The sequence below is a fragment of the Sarcophilus harrisii genome, chromosome 2 (genome assembly GCF_902635505.1).
Source record: "Sarcophilus harrisii chromosome 2, mSarHar1.11, whole genome shotgun sequence".
Taxonomy (NCBI): domain Eukaryota; kingdom Metazoa; phylum Chordata; class Mammalia; order Dasyuromorphia; family Dasyuridae; genus Sarcophilus; species Sarcophilus harrisii.
In genome coordinates, this window is record NC_045427.1 from 532138090 (window position 1) to 532160642 (window position 22553).

Sequence of the window (22553 nt, forward strand, 5' to 3'; positions counted from 1 at the left end):
ATTAGAGAGAGAAGAGAGAATGTATAAGATAAATAGGCATTTTCTCTAGACATTTATCATGTATTTGAAAAAAGGATAGAGATATAAAGATAAATTACATGTTTATAAAGCAACATATAAACAAGAGAAAGTAAACATAATGCCTGATAAGGTTAAACATGAAATCTTTCTTGGAAATGACTTTTGTTTAGAGTCCTAAGAGAAAGCAGGGATAAGTTGGTTTGACAAAAAGGAAGAGAGCAAAAATGAACAAATCATGAGTGATAAACAGATTAGGTTAGTTGGGACAGAGAGTTCATGTTGAGAGGTGATGAAGAGATAAGCAATGAGATTAGTAAAAGAAGATTGGAAGAGGTTAGTCTGTTTAGTATGTTACATCAGTCTACTTTTTCCTGCTTTCTTGATGCAGGACAGACAGAATAGACAGATACATGATCAGGAGTACAGCAGACACACACACACACACACACACACACAAAAAAAAAAAAAAACATTTTATTGGCTTCCATTTAAACATTGCTTTAAGATTTAATAGTATTTTTTTAAAAAAATAAACACTGTTTTAACTTCCCATACTGAAATAAGTCAGTCAAGTCTGAAGTTAAATCTTTGGGCTTTATTAATACAGGATGCTCAAAAATCTTTATGAAATTTTAAGCTACTAAAATTTAAAGCTGAAAGCTATTATTTAGTTTTGGAGGTGAGGAGAAAGATGGGCAACAGCTGCCAGAAATGGCTAGGTCAAAGAAAGGTTTTTTAATGTTATTAGATACAGGGGCTATGTTTGTAGGTAGCAGGAAAGAAGACAGAAGAGAGAGGGAAATACTGATGAGGGAGTTAGGACAACAGTTGGGGCAACCTGTGGGATGTGTGATGGGATCAAGCTGGGTACATGTATAAGAGGCTGGCCTTGACAGGGAAAAGAGGCACTTCTTCTCCTGAGACAGGAGTGGAGGAGAAGATAATAATGGACAATATCTCTATGATGTGGGAAGAAGAAGAAATCCTTGGAAAATTATCTTAATTTTTTCAGTTAAGTGTAAGGTAAGGTCCTCAGCTAAGAGGGGGTGGGGGGAGGTGTTGTGGGCTTATACCTATCAGAGTGGCAAACATGATAGAAAAGAAAGATGATAAATGCTGGAGGGGATATATGGGAAAATAGATACTCTAATATACAGTAGGTAAATTTGTTTTTGTAAAATTTGTTAATTTTAAATTTAAACACAAATTGGGAAAAAGAGAAAAATAGCTGCCATGTATACAGTAGATCATAAGAGAAGATTAAATATAAACCAATAAATTTCTATTTCAAGAAAACCTATATAATAAATACTACCTATTGTTTTCAAAGTTGCCCAACTTTTCTCTCCTTCTGTGCTGTGCATTTTTTACTCCTCAACTCCCCCCTCTTTCCCCAGAAGGCTATAACTTAACATGGAGGCACACACACAAATATCTATAAGCATACATATATATCCACATATATATTCAAACACATATGTATGAGGCCATACTATGCTTATTTCCACCTGTCATCTATTTCTCTGAAGGTAGACAGCATCTTCCTTCATAGGTCTAAGTCTTCCATGTTTTTCTAAATCAACCAACTCATCACTTCCTATAGTATAGCAACATTTCAATCCAATGATAGCCTATCTGAGAGACTATGACATTTTTTCCCCAATTTTCTACATTCCTTCTATTATTGGCTACATAGGTTTCTTTTATACAAGAAAAGTTTTATTTAGGATAATCAAAATTATCCTTTTTATAATTCAACAATGCTCTCCTTTTTAATATAGTTTAAGGTCTGATACTGCTGAATCTACTTCCTTTACAACTTTTTTCCCGATTTCTTTGATGTTCCTAACCTTTCACTTTTTCAAATGAACTTTATTTTTTTCAAACTCAGTTAAATAAGTTTGTAGTAATTTAATTGGTATCATTTGAATAAATTAGTTAGATAAAACCATCATTTAAAAAATTATACTGGCTTTACCTAAGCCATGAGAACAAATGTCACCGCAATTATTTGGATCTGAGTTTATTTGTTGGAAGTGTTTTATGTTTAAGTTTATATACTTCCATCTGTTTTAGCAGTTATACGCTCAGGTATTTTATACTGTCTAGGAATTTTAATTGGTCTAAAACAATATTGAATAATATTGCTGATAGTGTAGTTTATCCATTTTTCTCTTTTGATTAAACTTATTTTAATTTTACCTGCCTGAAATCATGATTATCCCTGCTTTCTTTTTGAACATACTAAATTCTACTCTTGCCCTTTATCTTTGTGTGCATCTCTCATTTTTATAATGTTTACTGAAAACAACATATTGTTGAATTCAAAATTTTAATATGCTATTCATTTCCATCTTATGGGTAAATTCATCCTATTCATATTTTAAGCTATAATTACTTGTGAATTTTTCTCCTTCCTATTTTCCCTCATTATCCTTCTTATCTTATTTACCCTATCTCTCCTCACTCTGCTTTATTTCCATCTGCTCTCTTGCCTTCCTATGCCTTATTCTACTCACCCTTCAAAAAAATCCCTTCCTTATTCTCTCCCTCCACCTTAGCCCCTTACCCTCTTATTTTTTCCCCTGAATTTTGAAGATTTTTAGGCCCTTCTAGATATGTATCATGTATAAATGTATGTATATATATGTATATTATTTCCTGTTTAATCTATTCCCAATAGTCCTAGCACTACTTGCCCTCCCTCCTATTAGCTTCTTCTGGATCAATTTCTCCTTTTTATGCCTCATGTATATGTGATAATTACTCCTTTTTATCTTTCCCCAAGGAATTTTATATTTTGAAATGGCCCCATCATAATTAGCTAAGCCCAAGCCTTTCTCTCAAACTGCCTAAAGAATGAAAATCATGAGAGTACTGCTAATATTGTCACATATATGAAGTAAACAATTTGACCTTATTGAGTCCCTTATAATTTCACTTTAATAACTACTTTATATTTCTTCTAAATGTTATTGGAATTTTCCCTTAAGTTCTGGGGGCTCTGTAACAAAAACCTGAAAGTCTTTCAGTTCATTAAGTCCTTCTTCCCCCTCCACCCCTCCTCCCCCATTCAGCAATACATTTAACTCTTCTAGGTAAATTACCCTTGGTTGTAACCCCAGCTCTTTTGCCACAGCATTCCAAGACTTACAGTTCTTCAACATAGTAGCTGCTAGATTTTGTATAATCCTTATTGTAACACCATGATATTTAAATTGTTTTTTTCTTATTGCTTCCAATATTTTCTCCTTAACCTGAGAACTTTGAAACTTGGCTATTATGTTCCTGTTTTTCCTCTGGGATCTCTTTCAGGTGGTGATTGGTAGATGTCTTATTCTAGAACTTCAGGGCTATTTCCCTTGATAATTTCTTGTAACAGTCTGCTTATTCTTAGGTTATTTCTTCTCGATCTGTTTTCCAGATCACTTATTTTTCTGATGAGATTTCTTTATTTTTTTCTTTCTCTATTTTTTCATTCTTTTGAATTTATTTTAATCTTTATTTTCTTTTTGACATCTCAAAAAAGCCCAAGAACAAAAAGTTCTTGGAAGAACTTAAAAAGAACTTTAAAAATAAAATAAGAGAGACTGAGGAAAAATCAGAGGGAAAAAAAAAGAGCTTTTTTAGTTCTGTGTTATCTTTCTCTGAAGATGAACCCAGATTTTCTCTATCCTCATAGTAGCTCTCCATGTTTGGGTTCTTTCTCCTTTGATTATTCATATTTATTTAGTTATTGTTTTATTTTGTTTTTTTAACAGTTAGTTATTAGTGTAATCAAACTGTAGTCCTGTTATGCCACAGTTCTCTGTAACTGTCCTGCCCATTTCCCTGTACTAATTTCCCTTGTCTCAGTTTCCTTAACTGTTCTGTCTCAATCCCCTAAATTGTAAAACTCTCCCTCTGGCCCATTAAGATTGAGGACTATTTGCTCTAAGTTGTAAATTGTTAATGCAAGCAAGATAAACAAAAGAGTAGACCTCCTGACTCTTTTCTGTCCTCAAGAATTTACACTATCCCTCTAAAATATTCCAAGATACCTCACTGACATCTTTACCTCTGTGTATTCAGCCATCCCGTCTCTGGGTTTTTAGGATTTATGGCCTCCCCCATGCTGACAGAAGTTTTCCCGAGCTTCTTACCCCTTCTTTGTTTCTAAAAGGTATTTAAGAAGTTGGGTTTCTCCTATTCATTGTTGGAGGCTGGAGGCTGGATGCTGGATTCTTTGAGATGACAGTCTCCTCCAGTCCTGGGACCAACATGGATTCCTTGGTCCCAGTATATCTTTAACTCTGTCTGACTGAATAATTTGAGACGAGAGTCCTGCCCAGTCAATTATACTCTCCAATTAATAAAAATTAAAAAGCTCTCTAATCTCTCTCCTGCTTCAGTTTCTCCATGTTATATCTCAGGCCCAAACCATAGGCTCTCCTCTTTAATCTTGAACCAATCTTGCTCCTAGCAGTCCCTACAGTGGCTGCAAACCACAGCTGGTCCTGCTCTTGCAAATGCCCACAGCCAGCAGGATCCCTCCGCTTAGTTATTGCACTCACTAGATGTGTCTGCTAGCTCTTTCTCTCCAAAGTGGCAGCCTGGAACTTTTCTGGCCAGCACAGCTGGGCTTGGCATCCCTTGAAAGTGGAAGATCCTTTAGTTTTCTATTCAGCTGTCAGACTTCCACCCTGTCTGCCAAATGAAAGTTTCTAAGGCTGAGGCTGCCTCTCAACCAACTGCCCCCAGGGCTTGCTTGTTGATTATGCAGAGTCAGCCTAACTGTGCTGATAACTTCACTCAGGACAGAATTTCTGCTTCTGGAGATCAAAAAGAGAGGTAGAAGAAAAATTCGGGAAAGAAATGAGAGGCATGGGAGAAAGACTCAATAACTTGGAAAAAGGACAAAAATTAATTGAAAAGAACAATTCCTTAAGAAATACAATTGACCAAATTGGGGGGGAGGGGAGGAATCCATTGAAGAAACAACTGCTTTAAAAGTAGAATTAGCCAAATTGAAAAGGAGGTACAAAAGCTAACAGAAGAAAATCATTCCCCAAAAAAGTGAGAACTGAGGAAATAGAAGATAATAACTTTATGAAACATCAAGAACCAGGCACAAAAAATCAAAAGAATGAAAAAAAGTTGAAGAAAATGTAAAACATCTCATGGAAGATATAACTTAAGAATTACTGAAAAGCCATGTTCAAAAAAGAACCTGGACAGCATGTTTCAAAAATTATCAAAGAAAACTGTCCTGATATCCTAGAACCAGAGCTTAAAAGTCATTGAAGAAATTAAGATGATAGACCTCAGAAGATGGGGTCTTCATAGGGAATAGAATGGGATATACTTTTTTCTCAGCAGTACATGGAACTTCCACAAAAACTAATCATATATCAGGGCATAAAAACCTCACAAATGCTAAAAGGCAGAAATAGAAAATGCATCTTTTTCAGATGGCAACACAATAAAAATTATATGTAATAAAAGGATAAGGGAAATATAAACTCCAAAAAAAAAAAAAAAAAAGGAAAGTAAACAATTGACCCATAAAAAACCGAGTGAGTCAAATAACAAATCACAGAATTAATCAATAATTTCACCAAAGAGAACGACAATAAGATGATATACTAAAATTTATGAGATAAAGCAGCTTTGAGGGGAAATTTTATATCTCTAAATGCTTACATGAATAAAATACAGAAAGAAGAGATCAACATATTGGGCATACAACTAAAAAAGCTTAAAAAAAAGCACAAATTGAAAATACCCAAATAATAAACAAATTGGAAATTCTGAAAAAAAATCAAAGGAGAGGTTAATAAATCTAAAAGAAAACTATTGAACTAATAAATAAATCTAAGAGCTGGTTTTATGAAAAACTAATAAAACTGAAAAACCTTTGGTTAATTTGATTAAAAAAGAAAACCAAATTTACAGTATCACAAATGAAATGGGTGAATTTACCACCAGTGAAGAAAAAAATTAAAGTAATAATTAGGAGCTATTTTGCATAACTGTATGCCAACAGAGCTGATGATCTAAGTGAAATGGATGAATATTTGCAAAACTATAAATTGCCCCGATTAACAAAAGAAGTAAAAGACAACTCCATTTTAGAAAAAAGAAATTAAGCCATCAGTGAATCCCTAAGAAAAAAATTTCTAGAGCCGGATGAATTTACAAATGAATCCAATAAAATATATAAAGAACAATGAATGCTATATAAAGTATTTGAAAAAACAGGTGAAGAAGGAGTTCTATCCAGTTCTTTACATGACACAAATATGGTGCTGATAATTACACCAGGAGAAATCAGAAAAAGAAAATTACAGACCAATTTCCCTAATGAATATTAATACAAAAATTTCAAATAAAATATTAGCAAAGAGATTACAGCAATTTATCAACAGGATAATACATTATGACCAGGTGGGATTTATATTAGGAATGCAGGACTGATTCAATATTAGGAAAACTATCAGCATAATGAACTACCTCCATGTCAAAACCAGCAAAAATCATGATTATCTCAATAGCTGCAGAAGAAACTTTCAACAACAGACAACACTCATTCCTATTAAAAATAAAGGGAGTTTTCCTTAAAATGATAAGTACTATCTATGTAAAACAATCATAAGATATTATTTGTAATAAGGACAAGCCCAGCAGTAACAGATAGAAAGAGAAATTCCATTTAAAGTGACAAGACAATATCAAATGTTTGGAGATCTACCTACCAAGACAAACCCAGCAACTATAGAAACATAATTACAAAACAAAATAATTACAAATAAAATCAAATCTAAATAAGTGTTAAAATACTAACTGCTAATGGGTAGGCCACGCCAATATAATTAAAATGGCAATTCTACTTAATTTACTTATTCAGTGACATACCAATTACCCTATCAAAAAATTATTTTATAAAGCTAGAAAAAGTAATGACAAAATTCATCTGGAAGAACAAAAGGTCAAGAATATCAAGGGAAGTAATAAAAAAAATTAAAGGTGGTCTAGCCATACTAGATCTAAAACTCTATTATAAAGCGCCAATCATCAAAACTGTGTGGCACTGGCTAAGAAAAAGATCATGATAATGATATGAAATAGATCAGATACACAACACACTAGTCAATGAATACAGCAACCAACTGTTTGATAAACCCAAGACTCTAGCTTCTGGGAAAAGAACTCAGTATTTGATAAAATCTGCTGGGAAAATTGGAAAATAATATAGTAAAAATTCTGCACCACCAGCATCTCGCATGATATACAAGAAAAGGGCAAAATGGGTAGTTGACTTAGATATACAAAGCGATACATAAGCAAATTAAGAGAGCAAGGAATAAATTGCCAATTAGATCTATAGAGAAGAAAAGAATTTATGACCAAGCAGGAGCTAAAGAATATTATGAAATACAAAACAGATAATTTTGAGTACAATAAATTGAAACATTTTGCACAAACAAATCCAATACAACTATGATTAGAAGCAAAGTAGAAAGATGGGAAACAGCCAGTGTTTTTCCAAAGGCTATAAAACTCTTTCTGTACCCCAGAACGATTATAAAAAAGGGAAAAGGACCATTATGTACAAAAATATGCACAGCAGCTCTTTTTGTAGTGACCAAGAACTGGAAATCAAGGAGCTGCCTATCAACTGAGGGATGGCCAAATTATGGTATATCAATGTAATGGGATATTATTATTCCATAAGAAATTATAAGCAGAGTTGTGCTTTTTTACTTTTAATCTGATTTTTTTATGCAGCATGACAAATATGGAAATATGTTTAGAAGAATTGCAAATGTTTAACCTTGGATTGCTTGCTACCTAGGGGAATGGAAAGAGAAGAGGGAGAAAAATTTGGAACACAAGGTTTTGCAAAGATGAATGTTGAAAACTATGTTTACATGTATTTGGAAAAGTAAAATACTATTTAAAAAAATAAAATGAAATAAAAAAGAAATATGAAAAAAAAAAGAAACAATGAACAAGAGGATATACCAGGAAAGATTTACTTAATGAAATAAGAAGAACTAGGAAAACACTGTACATAGTAACAGCAACACTATGCAATGATCAACTTTGATAGATTTAGATCTTCTCAGCCAGACCATTCCAAAAGACTCAAGATGGAAAATGTTATTCACATTCAGAGAAAGAACTATAGATTCTGAATGCAGATTGAGGCATATTATTTTCACTTTTTTTGTTTATTTCTCATGATTTCCCCCTTTCTGATTCTTATTTCACAACATGACTAATGTGGAAATATGTTAAATATGCTTGAACATATTGAAATATAACTTATATTGCTTAACATCTTTGGGAGGAGAAAGAAGAGGGAGAAAAAATGGAAACAGAATTGTAGAAGAATAAATGTTAGAAGCAAAAAAAAAAAAAAAAAAAAGTCTGGCATGATTCTCTTTCCTCTACAACTACATATACAATCATTTCTTGTAGCCCTTATTGGATCCTATTGATGACCTTCAGAAAACACTGCATGTTTTTAATAGTGCTTTTAAAACAATAACCTGCTCATGATTGCATCTCCTGGGAAAATATTCTCATCTAATAGCGAGATGCTACAGTGTGTTTAGCACACAAAAACATTTTTTAATTATGTTCACCCATCCTCGATAGTCTTCTCCCCTATCAACTTCCCCTTCTCGCAAAAGGAAAAAAAAAGAACTAAAAATTTCAGTATCGTGTCTATATAATTACATCAGAATCTTCCAAACAATAACTGTTCCTCTTAATATTAAATATCAAGGACATATCCATGCTTAATACATACCTTCTCATGACAACTATTATATAATTCTATTTGCTATAAGAGATAATTTATTTAATTTGCTTTCAAATCAAAAGGACAATGCAATACATCTGCTTGTCATTTTCTAAAACCTAAAAGAATTTCAAGATAATGCAAAGAAATACATTTACATTTAGAGTATTGCTGTCTCAAGAGGCTTTTGCACTTCTACATGTTTCTCAGATAGGTAGACTCAAGAAAATCAGATTACAAATAGAATGAAAGAGAAGCTAAAAGCATTTTTTATATATATATAATTTAATGCAAAGTCAGGAACTAGAACTAGATAATGATTATAAGGTGATGTAATTGTCTGGCAACTTGCCATACTCAAGTTATAATCATCTTCAAAATACCATTTGTTATTTTGTGTAGCAAAGAACAATGATTCTTTTGGCAAACTTCTTCAATTTTAACCAATTCCTTCAAAAGACAAAAATAATAAAATGCATATGCTTTTATAGATTGCTGATATGTTTGATTTTTATATTAATCTAAGTATATATAATATAGTAGATTTTCAAATATAAGAAAAGATGTCTAACACTTTCATATCTTACATGTTTGGAAAATAGTTTATTTTCAAAATAAACAACTTTTTGTGTTAAAATTGTTTTTTACTTGTGATAATTTATTATATTAATAAAAATGACAACAATCATGTTTAATTTGTTGCCAATGATGTCATTCATTAATCTTTTCTGTGATTTCTTTTTAAAAACAGAATGGATGTATAGATTTGAAATGATACTCTGAAAAGCAACTTATTCAGTGTAAAGTTAAAGAATCATTTTGTCATTCATATATATAGTTTTTTAAACCAATAAATCTATCTGCTATGTGGTTTTTTAAAAAAGCAAAAATACATTAAAAAAGCATAAAGTATATCCATATGTCTAACAAAATTGTTGTTTATGTTTTCGAAGTAAAACATAATAATCTGGGAATTCTGAAATAAATTAATATAGGCATGGTCATACTTGATAACAAAAAACATTAAAATGACTATTTGGATTCTCTTTCATTAGCACAAAAAATTCAATATAAAACAAAAAATACTTTTAACAACTAAGCAAAAGAATGGCATATAATCAATCAACAAGTATTTATTAGGAATTTACTCTTCTAGTCACTGTGGATACAAATAAGAAAAATAAAAGAATCTCTACTGAACACCAACAAAACAATATTTGATTAAGATTGTAAAGCATTAACATCAAATAGGCGGCAGGGATAAATGCAATTTGCAGAAGAAAGAAAGAATATGTTCATAATTATAATACAGATTAGAGGAATCTAAAACAGCCATCAGAATACAAAATTTAGGCAGGCCCTGGGTTTTCAAATAACATATAAGAAAATTATCCTTGAAACTTTCCACTCTTAAATTGACAGTATTTCTTCCTAACTCTTAATCTATGTCTGTTATGAATATTCTTTCTCTGGATGTCCTTCAAAAATTCATCACTGAACTTCAAGTTTCTCAGGTAGTTCCTCAAAGAGAAAGCAAAGAATAATACATGGAGTGTCTCCTGATGCAAGGAAATAAATCAGCATCTTTCAAGCTTCCTCATCTATAAAATAGTGATATGATATTCTTCTCACAGGACTATTATAAAGATAAAATAATATATTTAAACTGTTTTGCAACACTTAAAGTGCCACATAAATGTTAGCTGACAGCATCAGCATTATTTTGCTCTGAGAGTTCTAGAGGTTTCCATGGCTTCAAATCTAACATATATCTCCATCTTTGACCTCTTTTTTGAACTTTCCTTCTACCATTCTCAGATACTTGTTGATTGTTTCACAACTCAATGGATCTAAAAAGGAACTCATTATTTGTGCCTCCAAAAAATACATACAGAGTTTTCTCCTGGTTTCTCTATTTCTATTACTTTTAGTGACTATCATTAATAATAATTATTTTGTTTAAAAATCTCTTCTCAACCCACAAAGAATGTAAATTCTTTAAGACCAAAGAAACTGCTCTCTTCAAAGTTACTAATGATCTCTTAGTTGTCAAAGCCAATGGCCTTTACTCAATCCTCATTCTACTTGACCTTTTTGCAGCCTCTGACACTGTTGATTACTCTTCCTTGATAACATCTTGGTTATCCTTCTCTCCTAGTTAGTTCTCTTATTACCTATCTGCTTGTTTTTTCTCTCTGTTTTTGGTACTTTCTCTAGAGCATGTCCTCTAAGCATGTTCCTTAGAATTCTATCCTGGACCCTATTCTTCCCTCATACTATTTTTACTTAATGATCTCATCAGCTCCCATGGATGTAATTGCTTCCTCTTGTAGAGGGCTAAACTCCAAAAAGGAATGCTTGAATTAGACAATCGAGCACTTAAGGCTAATTACCCATATGATGTGAGACAATGGCTCTATATACATATTTAGATGAGATGGTGATGTGATGGCTCTCCTCACCATTGGTGTTTGCTGAATGTTTGGTGTTGAGATAATTGTAGACAAAGATTGGAGGTGGGGGATGAAGAAGCCAGAGTCACTGGTGGCAGGATGAGGAGGAGAGAGGCTCTGGATTCCAGGATCCAGAATACATCTTTGGCAAGCCACATGGCAGCTTGCCTGCCTCCTTCATTTCTCCTCCTAAAGACCAAGGACTTTGATTTATCCTGACTCTGACTGACCCTAAAACCCTCCAGGGAGTTAGCCTGTATTTTACATCCTCTAAGCTGATAATTCTCAAATCTTCCTTTCCTACCCAATCTTTCTGCCAAGCTCCAATCTTGCATCTCCAATTGCTTTTCAGACATCTTAAACTAGATATCTAGTAGACATCTTAAAAGTCCAAACCAGAGCTTATTACCTTCCTTATTACTGGGCAATCTTTCCTATTACTATAGAGGTCAATACCATTCTACCAGACCCTCAGGGGCTCACAAACCTAAGAGTCATCTGGAATCTCCACTATCTCACCTTCCCTCCACCCCAATCCAATATGTTGTCAAGGCATCATGATCTCACTTTTGCAACAACTCTGAATATTGCTCCTTCTCTCCTTTACCACTGCTACCACTACTCTGGTACAGGACCTCAATCACATCCTGACTGCCTCAATAGCCTGCTATGGAGGTCTGCCTGCCTCAAGTCTCTTCCTACTCCAATTCATCCTCTCTTCTGCCACTAAGCAATTTTTCCTAAATCATGTCACCATCCCGCCCTTTAGGCAGGTCTGCTTAAAATATTTTACAAATAGGAGACACAACAAATTTTGCTAGGTATTACTATATATATCCTAAATTTTAGTTTTAATGAAATCTAAAATGGTTTTAAAATGCTAATGATCCAGTTTATTTGTGGAATAATATTAATATTAGAAAGTAACATTCCAACAGATTTCCATTTCAGGGAAGGAAAGGTAAGTAGAGAGAAGCTAAGTAATTACACAGCTGGTCTATGAAGACAAGATTTGAATTAAAGGATTTCTAAGTATTAGTTTATTTTACCTTTATTATTTAAGTTTAACTCTGCATTTATTATATTTCTCTTCCTTAAGGCTTAACATTAATCTTAATTTTTCTTAATTCAAATTCTATTATAAATTCTGTTATTAAATTTGCATAGAAACAACAGTTTTACTTTTAACTTAAACATGTTATAATTGTACTACAAATGACATATTAGTTATTAGCAGTTGGCAATCAGTAATCCTTGTGATAGTAATTCACCATATATAATGAACTCATCATCTTTTCTATCTCTTCCTCCTGACATCAATATTTATGATTTTCATATAACCAGACATTCAGACTTGGAACTTGGGTGTTATCTTTGACTATTCCTTTATCTCTCAATATATCAGTTGTCAAGTCCTGTAGATGCTTCTTATATAAAGTCTTTCTTATGTATCATTTTCTTTATTTTTCACTAGCACCACCCTGATCAAGCCTTTCCATAACTTTGCCTGGACTACTGTAAGATTTATAACTAGTTCCCCTCCTAGTTTCTCTTTCTTCTAATTAATCCAATATATTGTGTGAGAATAATTGTCCAAAGTCTAGCTCTGATATTTCATTATCCTGCTTAAAAAAACATCAGTGGGCAGAGGTTCCAAATATGCCAGCTATGCCATGCTTGGTATGCCAAGGAGCCTCTGTCCACTGGAATATTCTTTCCAGTGCCACCCTCTCTTTACCCTCACCTATTTCCCTAACCAGACTTTATGCTTCTCTGTGAGGATTTCTAACCTTACTTCCCAATCCCTATAATTAAACTTCTTTTATCAATCTAGATTTTTGGGTCTGTAAATTCTTTTACAGAGAACCTCTGCACTGCCAGAAGGAGTTTTCCCCAAACTCCCTACCCTTGTGCCGAATCCCAAGGGGATGCAGGGGAGCCAAACTCCATTTATTTGGTTCCCTGAACCCTGAATCTGCCATTAGACCTTATCATTTAATTCCCTGACAACCAGAAACCCTAATCTCATTTTGGTTCCCTAAATCCCTTATCAGTTGGTTCTCTGACAGAACGGAACCTCAAAAAATTAGACATCATTTGGCGACCAAAGGGAACCCCAAAACTCTCCACACTCAGAACCACTTGGGTTTTGGGCTGTTGGAGCAGTATTCTCCCAGAGAGAATACCTGCATTGCTCTAGCATAAAAATCCCCTAACTGGCAAGCTTAAAATGCTTAGGTTTTGCTAGAAGGGAATCAAACTCCCTCTGCCCAGCCCTCCAGAGACAAAGGACCTTCCTTTGCATCTCAAGACACTCCTAAACTCCTTTTTCTCTCACCAGAAAGCCCTGCCCTCATGCAGGAACTTTGAGACAAGAGAGGAAGCTGAACACTCCCCTGCCCCAGATGAAGGAGACACATGGCTATTCTGGGGACCCCACCCTCCAAGGCCAGCACTCTCTTTGGTGTGTCTTGGGGAGATAACCAGAGAAACTTAAGAGAAGCCATGCTTGAGCTCTTCCTCCCATTCCAGTATTACATACAACTGCTGGGGGTCTTTTAATGATCAGGCTGTAGCCAGGAGGAAAAAGGTCACTGAATCAAAGCAAGCTTTGGAAAACATCTCTTTACCCTTGGCTTGCTACTACCGGGAACTATAGGGGTTGAGCCGTCTTCCCTAATGCCCTGTCCTCCAACAAGAGTTTGGGGTTTGGTAGCTCTCCCTCCCTCAAGTTCCATTATGGAATCAACAGAGGAACCCTCGCTTTTTGGGAAACAGCCAGGTAAGCATTTCTTTCTCCCTCTCCATTGACACCTCTGGTCTTTCCTCCCCCTCCCCCATAGAGTGGGCTTCGCAGAGGAACTCTGAAGGCCTGTTTCAGATCTTTCCCATATGGCTTAGTAACCTGTCATTTAAATGCTCCTATCCTGCCCCCTTATTGGGGTACTGTACAATGGAGATTGGGACCCAATCTTATCTTCTCAAATCACTGGAAAAGTTTTCCACCAACTTTTAAACTCATTGAATTTTATTCAAATCCCAACCCAAGCTGATGAGCCAACTTGGGCTGTCCCACCCCCCACATTCAATATAAAAGAGGCAAACTAAAATCTTCTCTTTGTAGAAGTTCCAAACATGACAGCTATGCCATGCTTGGTATGCCAAGGAGCCTCTGTCAACTGGAATATTCTTTTTCAGTGCCACTTTCTCTTTACCCTCACCTATTTCCCTAACCAGGCTTTATGCCTCTCTGTCAGGATTTCTAACCTTACTCCCCAATGCCTATAATTAAACTTCTTTTATCAATAAAATAAAATACATCATTGGCTGCTCACTGTTAACAGAATTAAGCACATATTTGTTAGCCTGATCCAATCTACTTTCTTAGTCTTATTTCCCAGAAATCTTTCTCCTAATACCCTATACTTCCATCCAAATAATCAGTTCCCTAACTTTTCCTATTTTGTGTCCTTGCTTATGGGATATCTAAAATATTCCTCATTTCTGCCTGACAAAGATTCTTCCAATTCTTCCTTTTAGACATAGATCAAATATTTTTTCCACTGTGGAACATTCCCTGAATCCTGCCCTCCAGATGTGATTTTTCTTACTTATTTCTGTCTCACTTAAGGTTCATATTTCTTTCAAAAGTTTTGGTTTAGTGGAAAGACATTTGGAACAAGAAGACCAAGGTTCATATCCTAGCTCTGACTTTTAACCACCTCAATAGCCTTTGGTAAACAACCTCATATAATGAATTAGTTTTTCCTATCTGTAAAATGAGAAAAAAGATGATACTATTAGACCAATACATAGGGTTGCTATGAAGAACAATTAAGAGAATGTTTTAAGAAATTTAAAAAAAAACAAACTTTGAAGCATTTTATAAATGTCAATCACTAAAACAAATTTTTATTTAAATGTTTCTATGGAAATCTTACATTAGCTACATTTCCCATTGTATTCCTGTACTTTTCCTAACCTAGACAGTTTAAAAGAATTTAAATAAAAACACTTAGATAATCTTATATGCATTGTTTAATACTCATGGTGTGCCACTTCTATAAGAAGAGAAGATATATTTTGTCTTTTCTTTCCAAGCTTTGGAAATGCGAGCTTTTATTTTTTTAATGTTATGCCAGAGGTACACTGCTTAACTTCCCACTACACTATAAAATCCCAGATGTGAGAGGCTTTCATTCACTTTTTGCACCTCACATTATGCATTGGTACCTGATTATTGCTCGGTGTTCGTTAAATAGAATTTGGCAACAGATTAGTTCTTTTTTTTGTGTGTGTGTGTGTGTGTGTGTGAAACACATCTGATTTTTTATTGCAAACCCAGCAACTGAGACTCTGTGCTTGGCAAGTTTTAGTAAAAAAAAATTTTTTTTAAATACCAAAGCATTTATATGCACAGTAAAAATATTCCTTGCAAAATTCAGGATTCCTAAAAATACAAATGGAAAGAAACTCCTAAAAGTTGTCTATGGTAACAAAATAATTTTGTTGAACCACAACCTGAACAGCAACATTTTTAAATTAGGAATGAGATTTCTTTGCAATTTCCTATTCAAAATTATAAAAAAAAAATCTTTAAATGATCAACACAAACAAGGGTTGCTAAAATGGTGAAAAGTCAAATTCCTTAATAAGAATTCACATGCAAATTCTTTTTTATTTATAAAATTACAAAGATTTTTATTTAGAAAAAATGTTTAAAATTCCTTTTCATTTAAATAATTCAGTTCTAGAATTTCTTAAAACCAGTACACATACCAAGTTTAAAAGAAATTATTTTCATGCATTTTGAAAGCTCCTTTATTTAGAGGTTAACATGATGATTTATATAGAATAAAAATGCTCTCAGTCTAAGTAACTTTAATTAGACACAGATTAATTTGGCTAGCAGAGATACATTATAGCCAATCAGGGTCAGAAATTCGGCACAATAGGCAGAATGTGAGTTTAACCTATACATTTTTATATCCTTTGTAATTCAACAAAGCCTAATTTTATAGAGTGAAGGTCCTGTAGAATGAAAAAGAACATAAAGAAAAGTAAAATGAACATTGAAAAAATGGGACCGACTGATATAACATCTGGCTACAGTAATTGAAATGGAAAAAAAAAGCTTATAAGCACCTACTAGAGAAACTTCAGTTATCAAATCTAACTATTATTTTTTACATTAAAAAAAAACAGATAAAGAGGTTGTGATGATCACATTTACAAGGTTATTAAGAATCTAAAATAATTTTTCCCAATTTATATGAGGTAGAGCTTGTTTTTACTTCTTGAGTAAGAAATTCAATATGTAACTTTATGAAAATAAATTTTCAGCATAGGGTTTTTTTTTTTACTGCCTAGTATTCCTCTTCCATACTTTGCCAGCGTTATCTCTTTTAATAAAGATTTTTCTTAAAAAAAAAAAAAAAAAAACCAGAAAAATTTAAGAGAAGGCTGAGAAGGGAACAAGCCTTCATTGTACTAATAAGCACATTATAGAAACTATCTCATATCTTTATTCTAACAATAACCCTGGGATGTAGGTACTGTTGTTTTCATTTTATAGTTGAGAAAACTGAGGTAAAGTGACTTGTTGAAGATCAAAATGGTAGTGTCTAATCTCAATAGTCTCTTATTCCAGACACAGCATTCTATTTAAAGGGCTACTAATCAGACAATATTTACAAAGTTGCATCTGTGTACATCCTTGTAAACCCTCATATCTCTCTCTCCCACGGAACTGTTCTTCAGTGGAATCCTTTCCTCCAACTGAGTCAAAATCACCACTTTTCTTTCCTATTTCAACACCTCTTCAATTCACCTAAGTAAATTTACTGTAATTTCTTTACTTCCTGAGAGACTACAGTTGAAAATCATCTTTTAGTTTACTTAAGGCTTGATTGGGATATATCATACATTCTTTTCTTTATTCTACTTCCCCTTTTTTGCACCCTTTCATTTTTTCTCTTCAATTCCTCAAAACATATTGGTTTAGCTATGGAGGAGAAAGGTTTAAGGAGTTCAGTAAATAATATTTCAGATCTATTCTTCCATTATCACCTTCTTCTCTTTCTTTAAGTCATTCTTTAATCTTAACTCTCATGTACTTTAAGAAATCTCTTAATGATACTTGCTTTTATGAAACCAAGTAAGTTTCTATAATTTTTTTCCTTCTAATAATCTGTACAGATGGAGTAAGTTATTTCAATATTTATATTCTCCTTAGTAGTTGCATTTGTTGCTATTTCTTATGTTTTTGTTGTTTGAGATGACTAGACAGCAAAAAGTCTGATCTTATTTTTCCCCCTCAAGGAATCCTTCAAATGCCTTGGTTTTTATAGTGAAGTCCTTTTTTTTTTCATTGATTAAAAAGCTTGGGTTTGCAGGGTATATTGTGCTGGTTTCCACTTTGAGCTTCTCTTGACTCTTTGGAATATATTATTCCATTTCCTTATGCAGTTTCTGATGAGTACACAGTCTTCTGCTATTCAAATTTTTTCTTCCTATATGTGAAGATCTTTCTCCTGATCATTTGCAGAATTTATTGCCTGCCAAGGCAATTGTTAAATTTAAACATTATGTGTCTCACACTTTGCAACATATGTGCCATATGTGGCAGTGTGGATTCACTTGATTGGCACTTTGTTTTCTATGTTTAGAAGTTATGAGTACTTTTCTACTCATTATTTCTTTTTTTCTTTTTGCTGAGGCAACTGGAGTCAAGTGACTTGCCTAGGGTCACACAGCTAGGAAGTATTAAGTGTTTGAGGCCAAATTTGAACTAAGGTCCTCCTGACTTCAGGGTTGGTGCTCTATTCACTGGATCTAGTTGCCCTATTTACTCATTATTTCTTGCATTATAGTGTTGAGATTTTCTGACTTGTCATGTTATTCTGGGAGAGCTGTCATTCTTAAGTTTTTTCTCAATATCCTGTTTTACAGACAAATGTTTTTTGCTTGTAGAAAGATCATGTGTTTTAATGTTGCTGCTTTCTGCCTCTTTTTGCAAATTGTTCTTTACTTCAGAATTCATTCCTAATCTGTTTTTCTCTCTTAAACATCTTTTGAGAAACTCATCTCTGTGGATTCAAGTTTTTCTATTATGATAATTATTTCTACTATGCAAGCTACAAATTCTGTCATTTATTCCCTTCTTATTTCATCTCAAGACTTGGAATTGTTCTTGGGACTGTTCTGGAACATACTGTTGTAGTTCTATGCTCTCTTGGAAATCCACAGGATTCTGTGTTATATCATGTCATGTCAGTTGGGTGTTTTGTTTTGATTTTTCCTAACTTCAGAGTGATACACTTCTTAAATAAAGTATACTGGAAATCAAAAAAAAATTTTAATGACACAAAAGATTTCCTTTGCATAGCCTGATCTTGACCCTCAATTCTATACTGCCATCTTCTTAATTAAACAATCCATCAATAAATATTTATTAAACGCTTACTATGTGCCAGGCACTGTGCTAAGCATTCTTCCCTTGAGTTCCTTGTTCCTTTATCATAGTTCTGATTTTATTCTTCAAAGCTTCAACTCCTGGATTACTCTCAGGATCCTGTCTTCACTCCTAACTCAGATGCTGCTAAATGAAGCTGGAGAAAATTGTGAAGCTGTGCTGATTGGATTACCTATAAACTTATGGTGGTTGTTCTTGTTGAGTTCTGTAGTCATGCCCAGCTCTTTGTAACCTCACATGGGGTACTCTTGGTAAAAATATTGTGATTTGTCATTTCCTTCTCTAGTAGATTAAGTGGCTTGTTCAGGGTCACACAGTGAGTGTCTGAAGCCAGGTTTGAATTCAGGTCTTCTGCACTCAGTCCTAGCATTCTATACAATTAACCATCTAATTGCCTCCAACAAATATATGTCACACAATTTCAAATTCAGTGAATGCCTTCACTGTGACAAGTCAATTCTTTTGTATATAGTCCCCTGATAGAGTAACTCACTATGAACTCTCCACAGCAGCTTTTCCATACCTTTTACTGCCTCCCTATGCCTCCAGTGGCTTCCCATGTTCTATCCTCTCAGCTCAGAATCTTGTTTAATGTTTTACTGAAAAAAACTTAGGCAATTCACTGAGAATTCTGTATTATGTCCTTTTACTTATCTCACATCTCCCATGTGCCTACCCATATTGTTTTCTCCTTCATCTTTGTCTCACATGAAGAGATGACCCTTCTTGCTAAAACTAATGAGTTTATATACACAAATGATTCCATTCCATCTTACCTTCTCCAGTAGATTGGCTCTTCTATAATTCCCATTCTTTCACTCATCTCCCTGTCTACTAGCTGTTTCCTTACTACCTGTAAACACCCCCATGTTTCTCTAAATCTTAAAAATATCCTTTCTTTGATTTATCTTTACCCAATAAAAATATCTCTTCCCATTTATAATTAAGCTTGAGAAAACCATTTGCAATTGGTGCCTCTACTTCCTTTCCTCTCACTCTTTATTCTTTGCAATCAGGCTTCTGACCTAACCATTCAGCCAAAATTGTTATCTTCAAAGTTATTAATCATTTCTTAATTGTGAAATCTATGATCTTTTCTTAAGTTTTCATTCTCCTTGATCTTTGCAGTCTCTGATACTGTCAACCATCCTCTCCTCTCTAGGTTTTCAGGACAGTGTTCTCCCTTAGTTGACCCGTCTGAAGCCTCCTTCACAGTCTGCTTTGCTGGATTTTCATCCAGCTCACACCTTTTAATGGTAAATATCCTTCAGGACTCTTTTCTTCCATAATATTTTACTTAGTATTCTGATATTTCTAAAGTCTAAATCTAATCATGTTATTCTATTCAATAAAATTCAGCAGCTCTTGTTCTCATGTTCTCAAATTTCTGTTTTTCTAAATGACTATTTTACAGAGAACATATGCAAAGCAAGCACTCATATCAAGGTCAGAAGAATCAAAACAAGGACACTCTCAAGGCCTCTTGAAGAATTTTGGAACTGGCATTAGATATGGCACAGGACTGCCCAACATGGTGTGCCTTTATCAAAGAAGGAGCTGGGCTCTATGAGTAAAGCAAAATTGAAGTAGCTCAAAGATGCACAAAGTTAGAGACACCTCCACTCCAAATGTTCATCTGCATCTGATCTCTGGTAGAACCTTCTGAGCTTATCCTGACACACTATCCAGAGTATCCACAGATACACTGCACCTTGACCATGATATAATGTCACTTTGGTCCCTTTCGAACACTAAAGGGCAAAATCTAACCAAAATCTTGCTTTCTAAAGGAATCTTTTTCAATCCTCTTTAATGTCCTTCTGTTAATTATCTCTAATTTATCCTATCCGTAGCTTGTTTGTACAAGGTGAACTCCTCGAGAGATTTTGCTCTATTTGTATCACTGCTTAGTACAGTGTCTAGTACCTGGTAAGCACTTAATAAATGCTTCCTGACTACACTTGAAGACAAGGTTCTGACTCTAATCTAGGCACAAAATTGAACATGTCCAGTTCTGACCCTGGTCTAGGCACAAAATTGAATATGTCCAGTTCTGACCTTGGTCTAGGCACAAAATTGAATATGTCCAGTTCTGACCTTGGTCTAGGCACAACACTGAACATGTCTAGTAGGTTAAGCTCTCCTGACTCCCTCTTGTCTTAATTTATCTTTTTAAAGCTATACAAGGATTCAAGGATATGAGTTGAGAGCTGCTCTTTATTTTATATCACAGAAAAATGAAGACAGATTTGATGCCACATAAAGGTATTGTAATATAGTGAATATTTTTAAAAAATGTTATCAGTGGCTCCATATTACCTCCAAGATCAAATCCTTTTATGGCATTCAAAGAAATTCATACCTAGGTTTTCTTCCTCTCCTTTCCAGTCTTGTTTATATCTTAATCACCCACATATGATCTGCAATCCAGTGACACTAATCTTGCTACTCTTCAAACAAGACAATACATTTCTCACTTCCATAAATTTTTACAGGTTGCCCCTAGACCAAGAATGCTCCCCCCCCATTCACTTTCCTAGATACCTTCAATTCCCAGATAAAATTCTATTTTCTAGAAGACTTTCCCTGATCCCTCTTAATATGCCTTTCCTCTGTTGATTATCTCCAATTTATCCTGTATGTAACTTTTTGTACTTTGAGTTTTGCATGTGAAATCACTCCTCTAGATTCTTTGAAAGTAGGGGCTATATTTTGCTTTTTTTCTGGATCCTTAGTGCTTAATCCAGAGCTAGACACTTAATAAGTGCTTGTTAACTAACAAAAAATATATATTTTACAATGTTAGGAACTATATTATCCATTAACAAGAGCAGCAACAAAGTGATGAGTGAGAGCCACAAAGTGATGCTTTTAGGATCTTATACTGCTGTACTTTTTGAGTTCTATGCTCTCATACATTTGTTCTTTTTCAGTTAGACTGTTGCTTTTCATGTTATTTTGTCTGCTTTTAATAGTGTCTCTTCCTCCTTCTATAACATCACATCAATTCTTTTTGGGTCTGGGTACTAGGTAACCTAATTTGTTAGACCCATAAATAGGTTATGAGGCTCAGAGATATCTCTTAAAAAAAAAACTTAAAGCTTCTCATATAGTTTATGACATCTATTTTAATTTATTTTTATAACATCACATTAAACCTAGGTCTTAAATTGGTGGGCTTTCCAAAGGTCTTCCAAAATAAAACATTAAAGACAAGGTACTAAATTTATTGCTCTTAACTTTTTCCTGAATAAGTATAAAGTAGATTATCCCCAAATAAGCCTATAATCATTTCTGCTATAACATGTGGAAATATTAATTAGTTCTAACACAACTGATATATTAGGGAACATTTTGAATATAAAAGCAAATTCTGAATTTGCTTTTGTGTGATTTCTTCTAAGTGAGAATGCAGAAAATGCATAACTCACTAACTGTAACCTTTCTAATGCCTAATTCCATAAACAAATTTCAGTTCCTTGTTAAGATAAAATACCATATTTATTTATTGTGTATCTTCTCATAGAGCAGTAGCTGTAAAAAGAGAAAAATTGGTCCCAAATACTCCCACCTCTTCCAGCAAGACTTTTATTTCTAAGGTTTGGAGTTCAGGGATGCCCAATTTATTCATGTAAGCAAAGCCACCCAGCTTCGGTCACTATTTATTGTATCATGTTTGTATTTCTTAATATGTGTATTATGCATGTCTTAACCATTTATTATCTAAAAACTGTACTACTTTTAAAAATGGGTTCCTTTCTCTTTTTTATGTGTCAATTATGAATTTTTTTTAGCACTATGTCCCAACCTCATTTTT

General features: G+C 33.9%; 1 protein-coding gene and 1 long non-coding RNA gene across 21 annotated transcripts in view; one reads left to right on the forward strand and one right to left on the reverse strand.

Annotated features, from left to right (window-relative positions):
* The window catches only part of MEF2A (myocyte enhancer factor 2A), a 222813-nt gene that overhangs the window by 26934 nt on the left and 173326 nt on the right, over nt 1-22553 (reverse strand). The window lies entirely within an intron of this gene.
* LOC105749481 overlaps nt 13714-22553 on the forward strand; it is a 33902-nt gene continuing 25062 nt past the window's right edge. Inside the window, exon 1 of the long non-coding RNA XR_001120564.3 lies at nt 13714-14044. This is a non-coding gene — a long non-coding RNA (uncharacterized LOC105749481). The remainder of the gene's footprint in view (nt 14045-22553) is intronic.